The 9,950-nt window shown below is 43.2% G+C and overlaps 1 long non-coding RNA gene across 2 annotated transcripts; it reads left to right on the forward strand.

The window, feature by feature from the left end:
• Positions 1–6,057: 6,057 nt before the first annotated feature.
• Positions 6,058–9,384, forward strand: LOC127306191 (uncharacterized). Of its 2 annotated transcripts, none has more exons than XR_011747603.1 (3): positions 6,058–6,548; positions 6,636–6,848; positions 7,825–9,384. It is a non-coding gene; the product is annotated as an uncharacterized lncRNA (long non-coding RNA). The 2 variants fall into 2 exon arrangements; XR_011747602.1 differs by having other exon boundaries at positions 6,064–6,548; positions 9,131–9,384.
• The last annotated feature ends 566 nt before the right edge of the window (positions 9,385–9,950 follow it).

Genomic DNA, 9,950 nt, shown 5'->3' on the forward strand with positions numbered 1-9,950 from the left:
TGTTTTTCTTAGGATCTCTAATTATACTTCTTGAAAGATAAAAAAATTGGATGATTTTTATTATTAGTTTGCACCACAAGGCGAACCATGTACTTCCCAAAACCAATCAATTTTGATTTCCCACTACAAGCCGACATCTAGAAAATCATCCGCGCTCGGAATTTCTTGTACTGCAGTTAAAGGACAAGTGCTCTATAAATACAAGTGGAATTTGTCCTTAAACTTGCAGGAAATGTTTGCTAGAGCTAATGACAGATCAATTGATTGAGTTCGGAATAATTCAATAGCAGCTCAGACTGAAAATTCAGAGTTCTCGATGCAAGTACTTAACTTCCAAAATTCAGAGATAAATGGACAATAGCTTTCGGACTGGAATCCGCCACATACATACACAGTACAGAGGTAAAACTAGAAAAAAAAATTCTAGAAAGTAGTGGATGTTAAGTGGAAGCATCGTACAAGTCTAACAGAAACAGGACTAAACTGGCATCTTACCGAGACAAGATTAAACTAGCCATCTTTACGCACACACGAACTGACTCTAGTCCAAACTGAAACTAAAGATGGCCATCTTTACATACACAAAATTTGCACTGCCCGTTCCAACAGTTTGCACTACGAATTTTTTTATAGAAAGAGAAATTTTAGTGTTCAACAAACTAAGATAGAAAACATAGTTCCAAGAGAAATAGCAACAGTTTGCAGCCACGATATGCAACATGGTTTACCATCACAACATAACAATATAAGAAAATTACGGAAGTACATGCGCCGTGAAAAAAAAGTACAAGTCCCCTTTGAAGTAAGTTCAACCGTAGCAGAAATCGCCAGCCAGGGTTGAGCGAGGCAGGTTGGGGCGACGCTGACTTGCCTGAGGACGGCGCCACGGGCCTCCCAGGCGACGGAGTCGAGCCCTCGAGATGGCCGCCCGGTTGTCCTCCCAGGCTGCGGTGCGCGAGCTCTCCGCAGCTTTTAACGTTAGATGATTTTGTCTATGAAGAACAATGTTGTCCTCTCCGAACTAAAAGAAGCACTGCTGTTACAAGTTAAGTTTACTGTCGGTCGGTGGTAAGTGCACGGCTTAGCAACAGCAAAGAATCACCAGAACTGAGATTATGACAGCGGGAGCGAATAAATCCAAACTAAAAGGCTAGGTGGGAAAAATGTAATTAACTCTATGCAAGCACATGAACTAACAGGTTCAGCACATACTCACACGCACATACAAATTCAATCATACGAGGAAGCAATATATGGTCAACGTTAACCACCACTTGCTTGTACAAATTCAATCATACGAGGAAGCAATACACGCACATACAAATTGAACCTGCTTGTACTGCCGAACGAAGAGGGTGCTGCAGCGATGAGAGTTTCATCCTCTCCACCACATCATGCAAGTGCTAGCACTTTCGTCCAGTAGCGATGAGACTATATATAATTATCTCAGTTGTGGCACCCTGTCTAGCTAGCCAGATGACACCCCGTATGCTTGTATCTACATTTTCCCAATGTAAAGATGCATCGGCCACCGCTAGCCTCTGCCATGTAATCTAATGTGTATGCGTATGCTAACACTTTTTGTACTGACCATTATGTTATCTACTAAAACAGATTTCTTGCAAACTTACAGGTCGACACGAAATTCAGAAAAGATAAACAAATTTACTCCGAAATAAAACAGTGCATATAAAATAATTAGTACCAGGGGCGCGGTGCACTCCCCACATTCCGATTCATCCACGTTTTAGTAAATTGGATTTTTTTCTAATTGACCTTCCTTGTACTTCCGTGAGTAGCCAGTTGCACTGCTGCTGCGCAGTATTAGAGGAAGAGGGAGCATCAGTAGCAGGCACAGAGAGAAAAGCAGCAGTTGCTGCGTACATGGAGACACTAGAACGGAAGGAAAACAGGCGTGCGGGCATCCCTACTTTGCGACGTACGGAGTACTCGATAAGATCTGGCCGAAAACCATGGCCTGGGCGCGGTGCCCCACGGGCATGGAGCAGGCGTTGCCGGAGGGACTCCATCAGCGGCAAAGGGAAGCAGGCGGCCTGCCGGCCGCGGGAAACAATGGACGGACCGGCGCCGCGGGGAAGAAGGCAGGCCGCTGGTCATGGGGAAGAAGGGCGTCGGTGACGGGGAAGAAGAGAGCACCTGGAGACGGCGGCGCGCGACGACCTCGAGGCGGCGGCACGCGATGACCTCGAGGCGGCGGCGCGCGACGACCTCGAGGCGGCGGCCCGCGAGGAGCTTGAAGCGGCGGCGCGGGTCCCTCCCAGCGGCGGAGCGGCAGGCCTGCAGGCGCCGGTGCGGGAGCCTTAAGGCCGGCGGCGGGAGGCAATACGGCGGCGAGCTACCAGGGGTTGAGCACGAACGGGAGGGGTGAGTTCGTGCTGGGTAGGTGCCCTTTATTTCTCGATCGGGTGCGTGTGCGCGCATATATAGGGCCGACCGGTGCTCAGAATATTATTTTGAGCACCGGTTGTAGAATAGTGCGACCCTATATATATAATATCTTTACTATTAAATTGCAATAGGTGGCTGCCTGGTGTCACACTTAGGCTTTTACCTTTTCTATTTTCATCTAGCCCAAAGAAAAAGCGGCGTGGCCCAACTCACCTCGACCCACCCGAGCCCCGCTGATCGATCGAAGAAAAAACTACATACAGGTCCTGCCAGATCAGATCTGCTCAGATACAAGATCGGAAGAAAATCGCACGTAGATGTCCCTACCCGTTCCGATAGTGTCGACGACTCTCCCGTCCTGGCGGGCCGGGAAAGGAGCCGACAGCGGCGTGCTCCGCCACGCTACGGCCGCCCTCCGCGGCCGCGCCTCGCGACTCCACACATGGTCATCTCCGCTTGCCACACAATCCTGTCCCGCTGCATCCCAGCAGGCCGGACGCATCAGCCTGCAGACTCGCGCGCACAAAGTTCCTTGCCTGCCGCTGCATCCTAGCAGGACGCATCAGCCTGCAGGCTCGTGCACAGCAGCCTAGCATGATGGGAACGGCTGGGTGCTGAGGAAGGTGCTCCTTTTGATGAACTGATGCCCCGATGCTGTGCTTGTACTATCTACGCGTTCTTGGTTATGTGTAAAATTATGCAGAGACATGTATAGTGCTGCATATATTGAAAAATCCAAATTACTTGATGTTCTTAATTTATCACTGTTTTAAGAAGTATGGATATGATTCTATGCGAAATAGGGTGAAAGTTTTGGAATATCTAATCCCGATCATGTTCATTGTCAATAGACATCCACTACATCAGTACAAGATGTTCCGTCTTCTAATTCATAAGATGGTAAAGAGCAGAGAGATGAAAATGGTGACAATATGCCGCAGTTTTCATGATGTCTGATTTTTCTTGCTGGCTTTTCAGATGGGTGTGGCTGCTTCTTGCTTTACACAATGGACAAGAGGCGTGTACAGAACAAAAAAAAAGTGAATAAAAATGGTTTGATAAAATAAGTAATTCTTTGGAAAATATTAGTTAAAAAATTTGGGTTCCAATGTGTACATTGAAAAACTGAATAATGTCAATACAAAAAACGTGACAAGAAAATAAATCTAATATGATCCCTAAAAATATACAAAGTTGGGTTGTGAGTTAAATAATACAAAATTCTAAATTGTGCATTTAAAAGGTTGGGAACACTGGAGAAAATGCTTTCTAAATTGGATGCATATTCTTTCGACCTTAAGCCCTTACTCACCCTTCGTGGACAAACAGAGGAAATATTGGTTTGCAGGGCATTGGATTCTCACCAATATGTTCGTTACTCAATATTCTCGCTTCCGCTTTGTTGACCCTTGCGCGCACAAAGTTCCTTGCCTGCCGCTGCATCCTAGCAGGACGCATCAGCCTGCAGGCTCGTGCACAGCAGCCTAGCATGATGGGAACGGCTGGGTGCTGAGGAAGGTGCTCCTTTTGATGAACTGATGCCCCGGTGCTGTGCTTGTACTATCTACGCGTTCTTGGTTATGTGTAAAATTATGCAGAGACATGTATAGTGCTGCATATATTGAAAAATCCAAATTACTTGATGTTCTTAATTTATCACTGTTTTAAGAAGTATGGATATGATTCTATGCGAAATAGGATGAAAGTTTTGGAATATCTAATCCCGATCATGTTCATTGTCAATAGACATCCACTACATCAGTACAAGATGTTCCGTCTTCTAATTCATAAGATGGTAAAGAGAGAGATGAAAATGGTGACAATATGCCGCAGTTTTCATGATGTCTGATTTTTCTTGCTGGCTTTTCAGATGGGTGTGGCTGCTTCTTGCTTTACACAATGGACAAGAGGCGTGTACAGAACAAAAAAAAAAGTGAATAAAAATGGTTTGATAAAATAAGTAATTCTTTGGAAAATATTAGTTAAAAAATTTGGGTTCCAATGTGTACATTGAAAAACTGAATAATGTCAATACAAAAAACGTGGCAAGAAAATAAATCTAATATGATCCCTAAAAATATACAAAGTTGGGTTGTGAGTTAAATAATACAAAATTCTAAATTGTGCATTTAAAAGGTTGGGAACACTGGAGAAAATGCTTTCTAAATTGGATGCATATTCTTTCGACCTTAAGCCCTTACTCACCCTTCGTGGACAAACAGAGGAAATATTGGTTTGCAGGGCATTGGATTCTCACCAATATGTTCGTTACTCAATATTCTCGCTTCCGCTTTGTTGACCCTTGCGCGCACAAAGTTCCTTGCCTGCCGCTGCATCCTAGCAGGACGCATCAGCCTGCAGGCTCGTGCACAGCAGCCTAGCATGATGGGAACGGCTGGGTGCTGAGGAAGGTGCTCCTTTTGATGAACTGATGCCCCGGTGCTGTGCTTGTACTATCTACGCGTTCTTGGTTATGTGTAAAATTATGCAGAGACATGTATAGTGCTGCATATATTGAAAAATCCAAATTACTTGATGTTCTTAATTTATCACTGTTTTAAGAAGTATGGATATGATTCTATGCGAAATAGGATGAAAGTTTTGGAATATCTAATCCCGATCATGTTCATTGTCAATAGACATCCACTACATCAGTACAAGATGTTCCGTCTTCTAATTCATAAGATGGTAAAGAGCAGAGAGATGAAAATGGTGACAATATGCCGCAGTTTTCATGATGTCTGATTTTTCTTGCTGGCTTTTCAGATGGGTGTGGCTGCTTCTTGCTTTACACAATGGACAAGAGGCGTGTACAGAACAAAAAAAAAAGTGAATAAAAATGGTTTGATAAAATAAGTAATTCTTTGGAAAATATTAGTTAAAAAATTTGGGTTCCAATGTGTACATTGAAAAACTGAATAATGTCAATACAAAAAACGTGGCAAGAAAATAAATCTAATATGATCCCTAAAAATATACAAAGTTGGGTTGTGAGTTAAATAATACAAAATTCTAAATTGTGCATTTAAAAGGTTGGGAACACTGGAGAAAATGCTTTCTAAATTGGATGCATATTCTTTCGACCTTAAGCCCTTACTCACCCTTCGTGGACAAACAGAGGAAATATTGGTTTGCAGGGCATTGGATTCTCACCAATATTTTCGTTACTCAATATTCTCGCTTCCGCTTTGTTGACCCCCGCTTCAACGGATGCTTCACTCTACGGCGGAACGCTACACTACCGATGCATTTTGGTTGTTGTCGGATCACCGATGTTCTATGGATGGGCATGCTGATAGATCGAAGTGTCTTTACTACCTAGCAATGTGGGATGAGCAAAGTGCGCGCCTACGATGGAACCCATCAAGTAGCCCTGCAAGACGGTCGTGCTCTCGCGCATTTATTAGTTCAATTGCAAAGTGGATTTTTTTACGTTTTTAAAATTTAGAGAAAACGTAGCAACGCACGTGCATTCAGCTAGTATATATATATATATAGAGAAACTCTATTAGTCAGCCTGGGTGCAGAATAAGTAATTCTACTCCCGGGCCACATCCCGAGCCGGACCGCGCCATGCTCCAACGAACCAGTTTTACCGTATCCAATTAGGCTTAGTGGCTAGGGTTGACGTAATTTTATCTCTCCCTTTTACATCGACGGTTCTTCTCTCTTTTCTGGTGGTGGGGTGCTGAGCTAGCCCACCGTACGTGAAATCGCATAGTGATGCGGTTCCAAAATTTCGGCGACTGGAGGCGTTGCGGCCGGCGAGCAACTGCGATTGGGCATTGTGGCCGGCGGCGAGCGGCTGCAGCTAGCTAGAATTCAGGCGGTGGCGGTCGCTCAGGGCTGCAGCCAAGTCCTACTAGATTCGGCTTCATTCATGGACTTCGCGATGGGCTGAGCGGAAGGCGGCCACGCGGGCGTACGGCCTCCCTGGCCACCGGACGAACGTCCACGAACGCCTCTGGCCCGAGCCCCCCGCTGCCGTCCGCTGGCCACCGGAGGCGGGGATTCACCGGCGGGGCGCACATCAGGTACTACGACGCGGCGCCGGCGTTGGAGGCGGCAGCAAGGACCTTACCGAGCTCCAGGCCATGGGCTTCGTCGCTGGAGACGCGGGCAAGGAGAAGATCCTCTCGGTGAGCTTCTCCCTCCCTTGAATCCCTTCCCACTCATCGATTTGGTGGTTCTGTTCCTGGGCGATGTCTTATCTTCTTCCCCTGCAGAGACCCAAGTCTCTCTATGTGGCTGCCCCCTCTGGTGATCAGCCCTTCTCCCATGATGCGTCCGGCAAGAGAGAGCATCTCCGGGACGATGCAGGATTGCAGGCGGCCACGAGTGTCAGCTTTTAGTTGGCTCTTCCCCACCAACTAAATCCTTCTCAAGTGGATCTGAAGGTTCTGGTTTGCAGCTACCATCGACCCATCTCTCGTTCTGAGGTAACGCCTTACAGCAAATCATTGTGTGTGGTGTTGGCCATTACGTAAGTTGCAACTTTAGTTTGAGTCGTTAGAATATACAGAGTAGGTAGAAGAAGCAGGAATCTTGCAAATTATCCCAGGGTTGATGTGCTTCCTCCGGGGATTAGTAGACAATTCCCTATCTGATTCCAAGCTCTGAATATGAATTAAAACAATCGAAGATGCCTTTTAGTTATTACCGCAGTCTCTCTAAGATGATTGTGTTCAGAGTTTCAGTTCACATCTCCAGTATGGGCTGTGAACATTTGAATTAACATAATTCCTTTTAATGTTTTTCGCAGTCCTAATGTTTGGGTTGCAAGCATCTAGAATTACACAAGTATCATTCAACTGAGTTCAGACTGGTGTGGTTAACCATCACCAAAAGATAAACAATAGCTTGTTATGCAAATGGCTTTAAAGATAAAAATGGGTCGTGTCAAGAAATATTGAAAATAATCTTTGTGCAGCAAGGCACTGCTTGAGTAGAATACGCACTTATTTGGAGGGATTATAGAAGCCAAGCCTTTTTTTTAGTCTTGCTGCGAAATTGAGGTAAGCAATAGGGAGTTTCTTGAAACCCTGAATGAGGAGATGAGCCTTTTTAGTGTGAATTTTACTGGCTGATATTCTTTTTTTTAAAGTAAATGGCGAGAATTGATATCTTGGGTTCAGTCACAGATAAGTATTTAGAGGTTAATTTGGATGCTTCTTTGGATAGATATGCTTGGAAACCATATACTAAATAGGCTCTTTAGTGTGTATTCTTTATATTTAGCTTTATAGTTTACTAATGGGCACACCACACTAACTTTTTCTAGAAATTTCGTAAAGTGAAGTGGTTATATGGTATCTGTGTAAAGGCGTGTGCTTACCAAACATGTTTTGTACTACAAAGTACTCAGTTTATCACTTGTTTTCCTGCTCTTTCTCATTATGTTTGGCTGTTCAACAGTTGCTGTATGGTTTTTGAAAAAAAACTGAGGCCGCTTGCTACTATGGAAATGACGCATTTGAAATAAGAAACAATGCCCCTATCTCCTACCCAGTTTTGGTGTTCACCAATTTTACATTGGATTTGCTTTTGGTCTTGCATAATGGTGGAGAAGCAAACTTTTTGGAAGCCGACTCTGGTTGAGCTTAATGTTTTTCATGTGCAAGAGGATGAGTAGTTGCTAACGGACTTGCTAACCAGCTGGTGTTGTAAGCTGGTTAACTTAGATTCTAAGCCTTTTATGCTTGCTGGATATCTCGTTACTGGCTTCATCGCCATCAAGACCTGGCTTCATTGTCATCAAGACCTGGCTATGCTAATTTGACCTTGTTTAGTTAAAAGGAGGACTTGTATTAATATCCATACATGATTGGTATACATATAAGATTTCCAGTACATGTAGTTACTGGTATGGCTCCAGTAAGTCCATTGATATCGCTATTTTTCATTTCGTTATAAAACAAATCATTTTCTGATCATTATTTTTAATGGTACGATCAATAAAGATTTAGTGGTGATATGTAAAATTTCATAACCGTCATCCAAATCTATTACCTCAATTTTTTTTTGTTGAGATATTGAACTTGTTTCTACTGCATCTCTGATATATGTGCTTGTTCAAGAATTTATCATATAGAAGGGCGTGACTAACCATGCATCTCCATTCTAGTTATGAATTAAACGAAGCTCACACATGGGTTCTTATGCTTGTTGCGATGACTTATCCTTCCTGCTCCCTTGAACTCTTCTATTACATAATTGGTTCGTCAGAAAATATGTATGATTGAGACGAGAATACGAGATAGTAGTGTCTTTATTGCTTATGTTCTCTTAAATTTTTACACAGTTGGCTGCCTAGTTATAAAGGTAATACACACATGTTTTCTGCATGCCGTTTCTTTTCATTCAGCACTATTTTTCTCTACTCGTTACATTTTCAGCTTTCTAATGTAAGTATACAACAGATTCTATGCCGAGTGAATTTATCTGCCAATCATTTAATATATTACATTCCTGGCAACCTGTAGTGCCGTAATCATCAATAGCTGAAAATACTAAAAAGAAAACAAAATGCTAATGGATAGAAACCCTCCCTAATATATTCAGATGTGTAATCTTATTAAAACATGTTCCGAAAGCTTGTATTTCTTACTCGTTGTAATTTTCTAGCCACATGAAGCCATACGGTTTGTGTGATATTAGGCGGACATCCCACCATGCCATTAATTCAGTTTTTTTTCTTACATGCTCGTTTCTGTACGTACAGGTATGGTTAAAACTTATCAATTCATTTGTTGAGGACTAGACGCTTTTCAAGTAATTGAATGCTGAATTTGGTAGTTCCAAAATAGCCAGCTCTCGCCCTGCAAAAGAAAAAGGATGATCTTCACATCATGAAGAAAGGAGAAGTTCTCATCACGTCAGAATGTGGCCCCCAAGGACGCTGATGAGATGATCCACGCAATGTAATTTATAGCACCATGTCTTGTAATTTATATATGCAATTTTGTTTTAGTCAAAGTGGCTACGTTTTCTCTAAATTTTAAAAACGTAAAAAAATCCACTTTGCAATTGAACTAATAAATGCGCGAGAGCACGACCGTCTTGCAGGGCTACTTGATGGGTTCCATCGTAGGCGCGCACTTTGCTCATCCCACATTGCTAGGTAGTAAAGACACTTCGATCTATCAGCATGCCCATCCATAGAACATCGGTGATCCGACAACAACCAAAATGCATCGGTAGTGTAGCGTTCCGCCGTAGAGTGAAGCATCCGTTGAAGCGGGGGTCAACAAAGCGGAAGCGAGAATATTGAGTAACGAAAATATTGGTGAGAATCCAATGCCCTGCAAACCAATATTTCCTCTGTTTGTCCACGAAGGGTGAGTAAGGGCTTAAGGTCGAAAGAATATGCATCCAATTTAGAAAGCATTTTCTCCAGTGTTCCCAACCTTTTAAATGCACAATTTAGAATTTTGTATTATTTAACTCACAACCCAACTTTGTATATTTTTAGGGATCATATTAGATTTATTTTCTTGCCACGTTTTTTGTATTGACATTATTCAGTTTTTCAATGTACACAT

This window comes from Lolium perenne, chromosome 6 (assembly GCF_019359855.2).
Source record: "Lolium perenne isolate Kyuss_39 chromosome 6, Kyuss_2.0, whole genome shotgun sequence".
Lineage (NCBI taxonomy): Eukaryota > Viridiplantae > Streptophyta > Magnoliopsida > Poales > Poaceae > Lolium > Lolium perenne.